The sequence below is a fragment of the Coturnix japonica genome, chromosome 6 (genome assembly GCF_054131305.1).
Source record: "Coturnix japonica strain WE chromosome 6, WE-NBRP24, whole genome shotgun sequence".
Taxonomy (NCBI): Eukaryota; Metazoa; Chordata; class Aves; order Galliformes; family Phasianidae; genus Coturnix; species Coturnix japonica.
In genome coordinates this window covers 36023564-36038907 of record NC_140668.1, presented here as the reverse complement: position 1 = coordinate 36038907, position 15344 = coordinate 36023564, and the positions used below count along the sequence as shown (strand labels likewise).

At 39.5% G+C, this 15344-nt stretch overlaps 1 long non-coding RNA gene across 1 annotated transcript in view; it reads left to right on the top strand.

The window, feature by feature from the left end:
• LOC146760576 (uncharacterized) overlaps positions 1 to 15344 on the top strand; it is a 43090-nt gene that overhangs the window by 3811 nt on the left and 23935 nt on the right. The window lies entirely within an intron of this gene.

Here is a 15344-nt window from a genome sequence, read left to right as displayed (position 1 = left end):
TCATTAAGGAATCCATATAGTGTAATTGTGTGTACTTGTCATTGTCTACCTAGACATTGAACACAAGGAAGTCCCATTGCCTAGTGCCTCATTGCTTGCCATTTACTTTCAGTGGGAAATATTCATATTAGATGTAGCTTGTACCTTGATTCTTTGAGCTGATGCATGTGATCTATTGATTTTTTTTTTAAACAGATTTCCTTGCAGTTGTGAGAATGAGCTCATTGCAGTAGGTGCAACAGATTGGTATCACGAGAGAGGAAGAGATAGAGAAATTACCTTAAAAATTAAGGCATGGAGTGGTGTGTCATAGGAAATGGAAGCAGAGGTAGCGTATAGGCATGTCAGGATACAAGGCAAGTACAGAAATTACTCGGCTAGAGGAGACTTCACTGTCAAAACAGTGTTTCCCTAAACCAGTACAAGCAGCATTCTGTTAACAGCAGTCATTGAAAAGAGCGAGAGGAAAACCTGATAGTGAGTAAGACTTATCAGATAGAAGTAGTTCAGAATTGGTTTCTGGTGTGAGTCAGCAAAGCTATGTTTTCCGTGAATTATTGTTACAGCCACATGATGGCCATTGCAGAACATTCTTTACCAGAACACATCCTTCTGGAACATAAATGATTGTGTAGGACCTCATTCAAAAAAACAAATGGAAGTGTTCTTTTGATTTCTCTCATTTTTGCTGCCTTCCACAGCTGTTCATCTCTCCTTTTCTGGTTCCTCTTGCTATCCTCTTGTATCATTCACAATCTTATTTAATGGAAACATGTCTGGCAACAAGGATTGAAGCTAATCATTGTTTTGTCTTTTCTTATGCTGAAAATTAAGATAGCTTTGTCTCTGCCTGAACACATTGGTTCTTTGCCAGTATCTCCCAATGACACCAAAAATAACATCTTCCCATGTTCTGCTTCCTCTGTTTGCAAATGTAACTCTCTTCCACCTGACATGTTGTCATAGATAATAGAAAAGTGCCAAAACATTCCTTTTAGAACAGAAAGATCTGCTACCTTTCTGACTACTGAAAAGCATGGGATCTACACATGGGAAAGTGTAGATCGTGTAGAAATAAATTTCCTATGGAAACTTGCTTTCGAAATTGACAGCTTAGCAGTTTTCAACAGATTTAGTAAATCTTCGTAATACATTATATAGGAGCTGATTACAAGTATTATTTCCTTAGGATTCATGAGGGTAGCACAATGAAAAGCAGTATCTCTGCATAGTTACAATAACTCTGAAACCATGCAAGGGCAGGTAATAACTCAGAAAAATAAAAGGCTTCATCCTTGCTGAATAAGGGCCAATATGGAGCCTGATTCATTGATGAAAATGTTTACAGAACTTTCTTCCAAATCCTTTTTTTCCTGTGCTTAAGAAAAAAAAAAAAAAACATAATACACCAAGGTGTTTCAAAAATAGATACAGTCATTAGGGAATCACAGTGGATGTTGGAGAAGACCTCAGTGGATCATCTAGTCCAGCCCTCCAGCTTGAAGGAGGTTCAACCAGAGCGCATTTACTCTGGACCATCTGCTCTTGTGTTTTGGGAATCTCCAAGGATGGAAGCTCCACATCTTGTCTGAGCAACCTATACACCTTCACAGTAAAAAAGCTCTTCCTATGTATAAAAGAATGTTTAAATTAGAATTCATAAAGTTACACTTAATCAGTTTATGTTATATTTTCAAAATTATTTGCCAAAAAGGAAACATATTAGTATCTTGCACATGATAATCTGAAGGCTTTATTCTCCAGATCGTAGCAAGCTACATAGTCATGGACAAAATTGGTGTCCCCACTTTCAGGACCTTCTGCCAGTAGTTGATTAGGTTCTCTGTGGCATTCTTTCTGATTACATTCTTAAAGAAGAAAATTCTCTTTGCGATTAGGTAATTCTTCAGCCCTGGGGGACTGTGTTGGATTTCACTCGTTTTAATTCGTTGTGGAGGAAATGCTGAGTCACAGCTTGAAGCAGTGATAGAGCTCTCATATCACTGGGTGGGAAGACAGGGCCAACCCAGGGGAGTTCAAGTGTATGCAACACATCTGAGTGACCAGATGGGCTGGAGCCAGGACCCAACCCTTCCCAGTCCTCATTTAAGGGTTGGCAGTAGAGGCAAGCATATCTTGCTGGAGAAATCTGTCTACCTGAGGTCTTCCATGGGGAAGCAGATGTTTTTCCTTTGTTTCTGTGTCTATGGCTGCCGTGTTTGGGCATATTGTTACTTGCAACAGCTTAGGACTTTGCTACTCTGCTATCTTTGCTGTGCTTTCCATCTTATTTCAGTGTTATGTGCATATATGTGATATGAGAGCATCATAACACAGCTCAAAATGTTACTATGAACTAGTGAAGCATTAGTCACTCTTTGCCTGAAAATTTGAAACAAAGATCTTCAAGATCTTGATGAGAAAAGCTTATTGTAGTCCAGAGAGAGGTAGCATTAACGTTCTCTGGTGGGCATTCAGAAATTCTTTCTGGTGTTACTAATGGTTCACTTTTTAAAAATGCATGTGTTTACAAGAAATTTGCATAGAAGCTAAAATATAAAGGAATAGCTTTCTTTTAATTTTCTTAAGACGTTTGGTGTTTTGAAATAGAATATTTTATGGTGGCTTATAGTATTATCTGGGCTTCTAAAATATGTAAATATTTCATACTTGTCAATTATTTGCTATTATAGACAAGCTCATGGAACTCTCCATTTACATACGAGGGCTGTTACTGGGTTTCATTATGTCTCTGAGAAGAGAATTATGCCCACTGTGAATGAATATACAACAAACCCTACGTTGCAGTACATGCTTAACTATGCTAATCCTTAGGACTACTTTTTAGGGTGAGGACTATAAACTGGGCCTTATGGGACTAAGTATTTGCATTGCATTTATTTGCAGGAAAAGTGCACTTCAAAAGCATACTTATGCATTTTTTGACAAAGAACTTGCAAAGCAGTGATTTCTGGTTCTTAAACGTTATTCTAATGTTTGTGTACTCATTTTTATTTTAAAACATGAAACATTTCAACTGTAGAAAAGTCAAGAATTTGGCTTTATTGGTTGTAGCACCAGAGTAACCATTAAATGTTTGAGCTCCATTTGCAGTACTGATTTAGAAATAATGAACAGGGCTTACTTATGCCAAGCTGGACTGACTAGAGTGTGGTTTAAAAGAGTGGAATGAAAAATACTAGTTTTAATTTTAAGGACTGGTTCATTTACCAGTGTAAATGAGGAGTAATACTGGAAAGTCAAGGAAGGGTAAAACTGTGTAGAGATGAGCATCAGGTCTGTACCTTTGCACTGAAACCCAAGTTTCCTGTGCTGTCTGGGTGGAACAGAACAAGTTTGAGCATGTTAAAAGCCACAGCCTGAAAAGTGGGCATTTCAGTGGATTTGAAGTAATGACTGTAGGGTAGCAGCCTACCCTGAAGTTCTGGCCTGGAGTCTTTAATTGGAGGTAAATCACATCTTGGTAGGAACCAAGCTCCTGGCTCACCTCTCATCACTTAGTCTTACTGTGTGTTGTTAGTTCTATAATAATGCATTAATTTTACTTCGTTCTCTATTCTCTTGGCAACATGTTACTTCTGCTTCAGAGTTTCCTGAAAGCAGAATTTGTCTTTTTGTTTCATCCTGGTCAGTTTGAGTTGTAATTCTCATTCACTTACATTACCTTGTGTTCCCTCTATGATTAAACAGATAGACCAAAGCAAATAAGATTATCTGAGCTTACTGTACAGAAGAGCTGAGTTTTGTCTATTTTTTGAGCCCACATAATGTATTATTTGTAAGTCTACTGTACAGATAATTTTTCATTCGGGACATAGTACAGAATATTGCTAGTAATATCATCAGATAGCAATCTTGTTTTGCTTTGTGTTACCTTGGACAGCCTCTCAGTTACTTTTTTTTTCTTCTTTTGCATAAAACAGTCCATTCTCATTCTGGGTAATAACGTGTACAATTTCCTGTTCTACTTTTAATGATGAGGCAGTTTCAGAATGTGTCAACTAAGTATCCCTTTGAAAAGGGCTGCCCAATTTGTTATCACTGTTGTTCATTTTTCCTCTCTCATGCAGAAGTCTTTGACATATATTCTTCACCCTGTTCATCCTCTGAGATGAATTTTAGTTCTGGTCATTCAGTAGGGTGAGATGTCATAGGTGAGTGCTTGGATTCATTGAGTCAAATGCAGGTTTTAAGTTGACTTTTTTTAGAGACTGGGACCTAGACAGGATGAGCAGTGGGCACAGGTGAACCTCATGAGGTTCAGCAAATCCAAATGTGGGGTCTTGCACCTCGCAATCCTTGCTATCTGTGAGCTGGGGGATGTAAGGATGGAATGCAGTCCTACAGAAGAGATCTTGGTTGCATTGGTGGAAAGCTGAGCACAAGCCAGCGGTGTGCCATTGCAGCCCAGAAACCCAGTTGTATCCTGAGCTGCATCAAATGAGGTGCAGTTAGCAAGGTGAGAGTGGTGATCCTGCCTCTCTGCTCTGTGAAATCTCACCTGGAGTACTGAGACCAGATATGGAGTCCTTGGTACATGAGAGACATGGAGCTGTTAGAGTGTGTCCAGAGAAGGGCCACAACAGTACTCCAAGGGATGGAACACCTCCCCTGTAAGAAGAAGCTGAGAGCTGGGGCTGTTCAACATGGATAAGAAAAGGCCCTGGAGAACCTGAGAGTGGCATCTTTGTACCCAAAGAGTGGCTATAAGAAAGAAGGGGACTGACTCTATAGCATGGGCTGTTGTGGCAGGATAAGGTGAAATGGTTTATAACTAAAAGAGGAAAGACTTAGATCGAAGAAGTTTTTTTGCAGTAAGTGCAGTGAGGCACTGCCACAGGTTGTCCAGAGAAGTAGTGGAAGTCCCATCCCTGGAGACATTTAAGGTCAGGCTGGACCAGGCTCTGGGTGATGTGGTTGTACTGTTGATGTCCCTGTCCATTGCAGGCGAGTTGGCCCAGATGGCATTTAAAGGGTCCCTTCAGACTCGAAAGATTCTGTGACTCTTGTACCCAATGTCACAATGCTACACAGAGATAACTTTCAACCCTTCCATTTTTCCAGCAGTACAGTGTATCTACATGCTAAGGGGTGTGATGACAGCAGCTAGGCAGTTAAGATGACCAAGGAACTGGGAATCACATACAGAAGCAGCAGCTGAGGGACAGAAGTTTGTTTAACCTGGAGAAGATATGCCTAAACTGGGTCTGACTGTAGTTAGTTTTTGTGCTTGATCTCTAACTCCAGTTCTAAGGATTTTTCCTCCTTGAAACTGCATCTGTTAACATCATGTCAGCACAGAGTTATATGAAATAAGAGTTCAAATTACCTTGTGTGGGTGGAGGTAATCTGTGCAGCCTTGAACTCCAAATAGTAATTAAATAGGGTGGTAGCAGAATGTGTCCTGGGCTGGAACTCTTGCTATCTGCATCATGGTATGCATTCTTTGCGGCATTGCACACCATTGTTGGAGAAAAGCAGGAAGCAAGTGAGCCTGTGAGACAGGCAGGAACTGCCTGTGGTTGTGATGATACTGTATGCCACTCATGTGACTTTCAGCTAGTAAATCATACCTACAGCCAGGCATTATAATTTCTAGGTGGCTAGAATCTGTTTTCTACATCTTCATGTTTGTTCATGTACCTTTGCATTTAGGTTTCAGGCTATTTCAAAGTCTGTCTCTTCAACCTTTCTAGAGTGTTAGCAATAAAAGCCTGTCCCAGGGCAATGTAACCCAGAGATGTGATTGCTTGATGATCCTGGTATGTACTTACCAACATCTGGAACGTGGGAAATGGTAGAACTGGCAAATGTTCTTGGGCAGGCTTTTTGCCTCCATGCTTTTGCTGCTGTTTGGTTAGCAGCAGCAGCTGTAATTTGGGAATTAGTTTCTTGAAGGCTTTAACACGTGGTAGGCCCCCTCCAAAGGGCAGTTTCTGTGTTTCCTGAAAGCAGCACAGTCAGCGCTTGAACTGAGAGCTGTCCTACGGTGTGTGCCCTCCTCCTGCATGTCTGAGCTGTTGTCACAGAAAGAGATCGATGAAACGGAGGGAGGAGAGTCCTGGTGTTAAGATCTCCCTGTGCTGTTCCTAGCAGCAGAAATTGCTAGTTCTCTGTGTCTCACTGGATTGCTCAGATTGCTTGGATGCCTGATGGAGAAGAAGGTTTATGGGAGTGGCAGTGCTAAAACAGTCCAATGTCCAACAGGGTTCAAATGCTGAGAGCCAGGACTGATTCAGCTGTACATATGGTTGAAGTGCTGCCCTACTTCTGATTGGGTCACAGCTGTGCACTGTGCCCAGCAGCAGTGGCTAGAACAGGGTTGTTGTGTTTTTATGAGCATAGTGGCTGCCCCACAACACCTCCCTTCCTTTCCACAGGTGTTACCCTCCCTGCAGATTCTGTGCTGACCCACCCAAACACCTCACCGCTACCAGTGGTGCTCTGGGGTTGGTCATGGCTGCTGTGATGCACTTGGTGTGGGTGACCGACAGGTTGTACTGGGGAATGTGCTTGACTTATTCATGTTATTGCTTCCATGTCTCTGCTATCACAGGGCGGTGACAGCAGCAGAGCTGCCCTTGCCCCTTCCTGATGTAGCAGACCATGCTAACTCATTACCTCCATGTTGACTTTGACTATGCAATCATTTGAAAGGCTGAAAAAGCAATTTTGGATAAGTTCTGGTGCCTTGAGTTCCAAGTCTAAGTGAATTGTAACCCATATCATAGAACCAACCACTTCTCCGGCAGTTTCAAAGGGCTAATACTAGTGGATATACAAGCAGCTTCTCTGTCATCTGAAGTGGTCCTTTGCTGAGCCCAAAGGTTATTTGTATCAGCTGTCTGCTCCTGAGAGATCTGTTAACATGTATCAGTCCTTATATTAAGTGTTGCCTTTCTTGGATACTTAAATTCCTGTTGAGGCAAACGTTGCCTCTGCTGTCACGGGACCAGGTGTCTCCCATAAGGGAGAAGTGTCTCAGTTCTTGAGCTGGCTGTTAGCTCTATTAGTAGGTGGCAACCCTTCAAAGCAGCTTTTCTATTTGACATTTAGAAATCATGTTTCCACAAAACATAGTGAAAAAGATTTCGGACACAGAATCACAGGGTAGATATATTAGATAAACTGATCAATCTCCTTTCAGGAAGTCTAGATTAAAGAATATTAATTTCTCTCAATAATATTCATGACTAAAAGTAGGTATGGAGGAAATTTCATGTATGAGTAAAGAACATTTTCCTCAGTAGCACTGTTGTGTCAGAAGAGTTAACAAAAATAAACTTCTTATCAGAGGACAGAGACTACAGACATCAGGAATAGGTGCTACAGCAAAACTGAGCAGTAACAGATAAAAAGTTCAGTTAGGAAAGTTCTACACCAAATAACAGCTGTGTTAGCATCTGTCCCTTTGAAAGCTGTGCATGACATGGAGGTCTTAAAGACTTCTGTTATATGCCCAGCTCTCTTTTATTATATTTGTTAAAAAGTAGTCTACTGCTTCAGATATGGGATGGGTGAAAAGTGGGTGTATGCCAGTAAGACGTACTAACCTTACTCTTCTCTTAGGTAGGTTTACAGCTGAAGTCCCATTCTAGATGAAATGTATTGCTCTTGTCCTGCTGTGGTGTCTTCAGTGTGTATTTTATAAAGTTAAGCTGAACCACAGCAGTGACATGTTGCACTTGACAAAGCTGGATGTACAGGATTAATTTTGTAGTTCATGTGCCTTTCTTTGTGTGTGCCTATGATAGATGATGTGAGAAGAGAGCCCCGAATGCACTCTGAATATTGTATCATTCATAAATGCCCTTGATCAGATTCACCTTTCAGGATGGCAGATGCACAGGCTCTCTTGATATTACTGCCTTTCTCCGATACTTCCCAGCAATGGACTTAGATGAGGAATGGTGGAGCAATGCTGAGGCTCTTCTCCCTGCTGTAGGGTATCAGCTGTGTTGACTGTACAAGGCAGGGGTATGATGCCTCTCAGATCCATCATCCTCAAATTCCTTTACACACAAAAATTCAGGGAAGAATTTATACGGAAATTAATGGAGTAGAATGGAAGCAGCAACAAAAACAAACCAGCACGCATCAAATTCACAAAACAGAAACCAACACATTGATAAATAAAGGAGAAAAAAAGATACAGCGTTAAAACTCCCTCTCTTTGATCAGTGTCAGTTTGTTCACACAGAGCTTTGTGTTACTTTTAGCTGTTCACTCTTAGCCCATTTCTAGGCTCTGGCTAATCTCATCATTAAGGGACTTCATCTAGTTCCCAAGATTGTGTTCCTTCTGTGCTTCTTGTTTTGTTTCAAAATCAAATTGATTCACCAAATGTGATTATATATTTTTTTCTTTTACATCACATTTCTCCCATTTCTTTTCCCAGAAATGTTTATTGTGTCTAGGTTAGACTATGGATGATACAGTTGTAACATCTTCATGTGATACATTGTCTATATAGGCTGTAACTAAACTTGTAAGACCTACCCCATTTTGGCCCAGGCTAAAAGCCTTTGGAAAGCTTCTAGGAAATTCAAACTGATTTCAGTGGCTTTTGATGGAACATTTAAGAGCTTTATATGATCTTTTCTGTTTTCTATTCTTAGGTCAAATACTTCAGGGATTTAATTTTCAGAAGCACCAAATAAATTTACAATCTAGGTTTTGTGCTTCTGTTCCAGGTGGTGGTGGGCTCTGAAACCACGTACATCTGCAGGAATTTTGCTTTATCCTTTTATTAACTGAAGTTGTACGTGAATGATTGATGGTTGGTGTTAAGGAAAAGTGATGTGGGCAGCTCCAGGTTGCGTTCCAAACCAATCATGGCTCTCCAGTACACGTCAGGTGTTCCTAATACATGATGTGCCTCTGTGGGCCTGGCCACTCTTGTACTTATGGGCAGTTAATGTTTGCTGTTGCCCTGAAGCTCATGAGGGGACTGGAGAACCTATTTTAGTATATGGAACTAGGAAAAAAAATGGCTTCTCCAGCATAGGAGGAGAAAAACTGATCATACGGATACATAAGAGAATAAATGCAAGAAGTGGAGAAGAACTTCTTGACCTAAAGGGCAGTCTTTGCTTATGAAAAAAATATGGTTCTGAGCTGGCTGTGAATGTATTCTAGCTGGAAATTAGAAGGTTCTTTAAGTATATGAGGCTCTGTAGCAACCTATAAATGAGGTGGGTAGGGGGTATAGAAATAAGAGCAGCTGTTTTTAAGGTGGAGCTCAATACTTGCATGAAAAGGATTATGTAACAGGGTGCCTACAGACTGCATCTGATGACTCAGGAGAGCCCTCCCAGCCCAATGTCCATAATTTTCCCTAAGCAATTGAAGCAAAAAAAGAAAAATTTCAGTTTTAAACAATTTGTAGCTCAGCCTTAGTGCAATTCAAGGGGATATCGAAAAGTCACGTTTTCAAATTTGTTAAACTTAGGGCATTTTGCCTTCTGTATTTCTAACTCCTGTGGCAGTATGTGGTAGAATGTCAAAATGTCTGTAGGAGTCTTTTAAAATGTAAGAGTTTAGACATTATAAATCGGAGAACTGCTAATAGCAGTAACGTTCAGTGTCTTCTTAAAGCATTTTGAATCAGCAAAGCTAACATAAGAGAGGTGAGAAAGCAAGCTCTATTTCATCATGCATTGAGGAGAAGATTGGTATAATCCATTTACAGGAAAATTAATGCAGTTAATGTGAATTATTTGTGACCCAAGACTGGTCTGTGCAGTTACATGTGAAGTATGCAGACACTGTGGAGAAGCTTAACTGCACACTAAGTTAATTTGTTGATAAAAAGCTTCACGCCCTTTACAGAAGAATAAGGTTACATGTTGTAGGTCCAGACCATTGATTCAGTAACTAAGTTCTTCATGCCCATTACACCAACCTTTTGTAGACACCTACAGCTTTGTAATGACTCTAACTCTATGGTAAGTCTGCAAAAACTAGGAGTAGATAAGTTAAACCAGGTTGTTGTCTGCAGGCTTTCCTTTCAGTATCTGGGTTTTTCTTATGTACCAGGCTTACTAGAAACTCTTGCTTTGGACTAGATTAATCCCTACAAGCAGAATACAAATTGCTTTATACTTGTGGATTAAGAGTCAGTTAATGAGAGCAGTTGGTATTACCTCTGCAGTGTGGCTGAATTTCTTATGAGCCCAAGGCCTCTCTGAGATTGCAGTCCTCACCTGCAATCATAGGAGCAAAGCCTATCTGAGAAATGACTAATCAGTGCATTTTCTTCCTGACCTAATCTAATTTCTCTTGAGTCAGCAAAAGCCACTGTGGGACTTCAGCAGCTATTTCTGGGTCCCTGAAGGGAGGTGGGGATTGCAGGAAGCTTGCAGCGTTGCTCTGCTGCTACTAGCAAATTTGTCAGTGTCAATGGCTTCCAGACTTAGGCTGAACATTAAAACTAGTAGTTACAAATAGGACATTTTTCATCAAACTTTTGTTTTTGCTGGAAAGAAGATGGTTTTTCAATTAAGTAGTGTTTTGGGGGTGGGGCAGTAAGAACTTCAGTTAGAACATCTATTTTCTTAAAATATGGAAACATACAAACGTTCTCAAAACTGATAATCAAAAACATGTTTTTTTACGGACCACCTCTCCTGTTCTTAATAAAATATCATTTTTTCTTTGATTAAAACTTTCCATGAAAGAAATAGCATGGCTTCCCAGCTGCCTCTTCTCTCTACTGTTTGGGTTTCCACAGGTGGAGATTGTCTGGCAGAGTTTTAAATCTCTTACAGCTGTGATAAGTAAGGTGAAAAGCACTTGTAGTATTTGCTGAGCGTCTATCCTTGCTCAGTGTTAGTCTGCACTTAAAGTCACATTTAATCAAACAATAGGATTTTAATATTTCTGTTGTTCAGTACTGGCATTTTCTGCAATGAAAAGATTAATTCTCCAGTATGTTACATTTCCATGTAAAGAATATTCCAGTTTTCATCTAAAATGTGCTGAAAGAACATTCTGGCTCATCTTGCAACATCCATTACTAGATATCTGAATTCTCTAAAAATGCAGGAGGACACTGCATGCTGCTAATATCTGATTGATCCTCATACTACCAGTGCTTTGAAGGCAGTTTAGTAGCTTACCTCTTCAGTGAAATTAATAAACTTAGGAGTTCCATTAATAAGTATTCAGATTTACGGTTCTGCTTTAAAACACAATTATGTTACTCTCAATTTTGTTTCTACTCCACTGTATTCTGTCTCTTCATTTAAAAGCTGGTTTGTGATGTAGTTGCATTGCCATTCTTTCTTTCTTTCATCCCTAAAGCCACATCTTGAAATCAGTGGGGCCGCATCATTGTAGCAGAAAAGTATTTGGCACTGCATTGTCTGAGAATCTTGTCTCTCCACACATTGTTCCTAGCATAACTGGAAAACATATGTCCTGTTATTCTGTGCTGGAAATACCAAGTAGGATGTAGAACCTCAACTGCAGTGGTTGGGGTACAGCCTGATGGCAAATGAGGTCTCTTGGAGATGTACTGGATCCAATGGTCAGCCGTCTGTTGTTCAGTCCAGCTTTCCAAATGTTGGTAAAACTCTGAGACCAAACTCATGATAGCTGTTGGTTGTTTCCCGATTACATTACACCTTTCTCTATAAAGCGGTGATATTTCTCTTACCATTTCTCCTTTAGAAGACTGGTATCGGAGAACATGCAGAATACATTTCCTCATTGTTCTGCTAGCAGCTAAGCCTCTCATTGAGCTTTCAGGCAAGCAAGAAGGTGGTTATGTGTTTAAACGTTGTTATTTTCATGTGAGCACTACTGGGATAGAAAATCTTAATTCATCTGCAACTACTTAACCAGAACTTTCTGTCACACAACCAAGCTGAAATGGTCGTGAGTCAGCAATGCATCTTGTATGACACAGCAGTTTATCTGATTATGAGTGTTCTAGCATAACTGGTGCAATTAAATAGAAAAGGCAGCATTCTGTTTCTCAGTGCAGCCAAAATATCAACCAGAAGTTATTTCCTCCTCTGCATTCACAGAACACTGAGGTGGGTCTGTTATGTGGATGTTTCCAGCTCTGATATCACCGCACTGAATCTTCTATTACAACCTGCCATGTTGTATCTCCAGTGATGCTTCCTGAAGCACTGATTTCTGCCAAACAGCTCAACCTGGTTTGCACACAACTATCAGTCTCGTATTTGTGAGCATAGCTGCCCATTTGTCTGCATGAGGCAGGGTACTCGTGCACCCAAATGGATTTCATGCTTGTCAGTTTAATCACTTGTGTGTGTGTGTGTGTGGGTTCCAGCACTCCTAGCTTGAAGTGATTTGGCTATGAGTTGTTTGTATACTGCACTATGTTTGTGTGTGGTATGCACAATCTGGATATAGTATAGTTGTTGTAAGTTGAAAAATAATTTCATTAACAATACGTTTATTTTTGTTACTGGTTCCAGCAAAGATGTAATTTGTTTTAGATGTATCCTAGTGTTTTCAATTCAGGGTCACTGCTCATTCCACAAGCTAAAGCAGAGATTGTGATCCGTGGTGTCTCTCGTTCCCTTTTCACTTGCTGTGATTATAATACTTGGCATCTAACATCAGAAACACTTACTCTGCAAAGTATAACACTGACACAAGAAAGACCAACTGCATTAAATTGTTACAGAACAGAGTTTTTCTTTAAGTGCACAGCTATTCATTTTAAGGCTCACATGTCCATATCAAAGATCAATAAGTGGTTAATGTGTGGTGGGGAAGCAGCAGATTAAGGACTAATTTAAAAAAGAATTGTACATTTTTTTCAATGCTTAGAGCTTTGCATTTTCACTTGGGCTATTAGTTACGCAATTGCCGCATTCCCATGACACTATCATAAATGAGTTGTGAAATCCAATAGTGTATCTTGGCCAGGTAAATAAATAGGGACAAAATATTCTAATGGCTTTCACATTTCATATCCTGTGTGTTTTATCTCAGATGAATGGGCTCAATAAATGTTACGGTATACGCCTTCTGCTAAAAATATTACATTTGATTCCTAATGGGACATAAATTGCCTTTTGCAAAACTTTGAGGAAATGTCACTCTATTCTATGGAAAATGTATGTCAGTACTAAATTTACTTCATACCATTTTGCCCTACTGAGCTTTACCCCGTCTTACATATTTAAACTGAAATTGATATTTGGGGTTGATCTGACTCTTACTTACAAAGGTCTTAGTTCCACTGAAGTGAAGTAGCACAAGCCTTGTTTCTCTTCATCCTGCTTCATTTTAAGGTGTCTGACATTATATTAATGTAGGAATAATAGCAAAACCTATTCTAAGCTACATGAATTTTGTTATTTTGGCATATGAAGTAAAAGTAATTTACAAAAGAGTAGGTCTAAATCACGTTACAGAGTTCTATGCTAGATCTAATGGATTCTTCATTGTTTAGTGCAGTGTGAGTTTAAGTGACGCAACTGATAATATAGACTAATATTATGGTGCTAAATTAGTGGGTATGTACAGAGAGCATCAGATAGAGATACAGTCTTGTGACATTTGATTGCTTGAATGGGAACTCAAAATTCTGTGTCAATATAGTAAATGAGAGTAATCTTTAGCTAAAGTAGCTTTTCATCAGTTTTCTGACTCTAGTGACACTTTGATGCATTAATGTTTAAATCAACTTGGGATGTTACAGAAAAGCTGCAAGTCTAATTTATAAAGTAATATTGCATAACCAATACCTTTGAAATATGTCAGTATCATCTAAGGGTAGAATTTGGTAGGATGTGTCTCATGAAGAGAGAAGAGCTATTAATTCTAGCTAGGACACATGTTGATACAGCAAAATGCAGAGTTGCTTTTAGATGAAGGTGTTAATTTCACAGTGATTTTGGGATTTAGGATGATGTAGTCCCAGATGATTCCATTTATGTATAACAGAAAGTTCTCGTATGTTGCTGAGATAAGGCTAATCATATCTCTTAGCTGCTCCAAACAGTCTAGTGTAAGAATAACTAGTTAATGTTTGCAGGATGTCAGTGGATCTTATAATTTAAGCTAATTAAGAATCATATTTTTATTATTATATGTAAGTAACTGAGAATTATGTGTGCATTACAGCCATGGTCTTTGTGGTATCTCTGACCATAATGAATACTTGGGCTAAAGAAGGATGGTTGTGAGTGCAGCTTGGTGATGCTGGAGCTGAAGCATTCAACTGGGCTCCATCCTGAATGCCAGATAACTCCAAGGAGTTTTTCTTTAACTTGTTCTAGATAGTAGAAAGTTATTGAATATTTGGGGTTTGTTGATGCTGGGGAAGAGCATGAAGTAACTTGTCTTAGTATTTGTGAAGGAAAGCATCAGGTGTCAGAATGGAAGGCTGCTGCTTAAACCTGATGTTCCTGTTGGGAACTTCACTGCTTCCAGCAGTGCCTTGGAAATACTTCCCATCTAATGAGAAGGGATTGAGCCTGACCCTTCAATTGAAGTATTTAAGAATATTTTTCAAGTATTGAATTTCTATAAGTGACAAGAGAGTAGTGCAGAAAAAAGGCATAGAAAAACACTTGGTCAGATAAATGCAGACACCTTCACATTAAAATTATTTTATCAGGAAACAATTCTTAATGTGTTAATTATCCCAATAAGTCAGCTCAAGTATTAATAAGGTTCTCAGGAAAGTCTGACGAGCAATAAAATTAAAATGCTCAAAAAGATACAGAGCAAACTGGCACATACCTGGATCCTGTCTCCTTTTCCCCAGGAGAGCCCACAGAAGGTTTGCAAAGCAGCTGCCATTACCACTGTTGTGTGGGCTGTCTGCTGCTGGCCGTGCTCCCTCCCAACACATGAGGGTAATTTGAAGCTTGTCAGAAGCTCACCAGTTTAATATGAGAGCTATTCCAGTAATCTGTAATAATAGTCATTAAAAATGTAGGTGTTACAAACTTTTGCATGTCTTATACACAAATTCTAGGAATAATTGATGTACACAAACCTGTCCTGGACTGGCTCCCTTCAGACCTGTAATGTGTTTCCCATTCCTTTAGTGAGGTTATGACTTTGTAAGAGAAGAGTGATAAGAATCAGAATTAAAACATAAATTGTAGGGAGACTTGTGCCCTCTCCAGAGATAACGTAGTAATTGTTGCTCTGTAGAAGGCAGAATAAAATGGAAAAATGCCCAACTACTGCCACTATCAGTATCTGAAAGCTGATCCTCAGAGACTGATGCTTTTCTAAGAAGTGGAAGTAATTTTTTTTTTCTGATTCAAAATTATTTAAGTAATTCTTTCAGCTGTGAAGAATTGAGGGGCTCTGTTGCACAC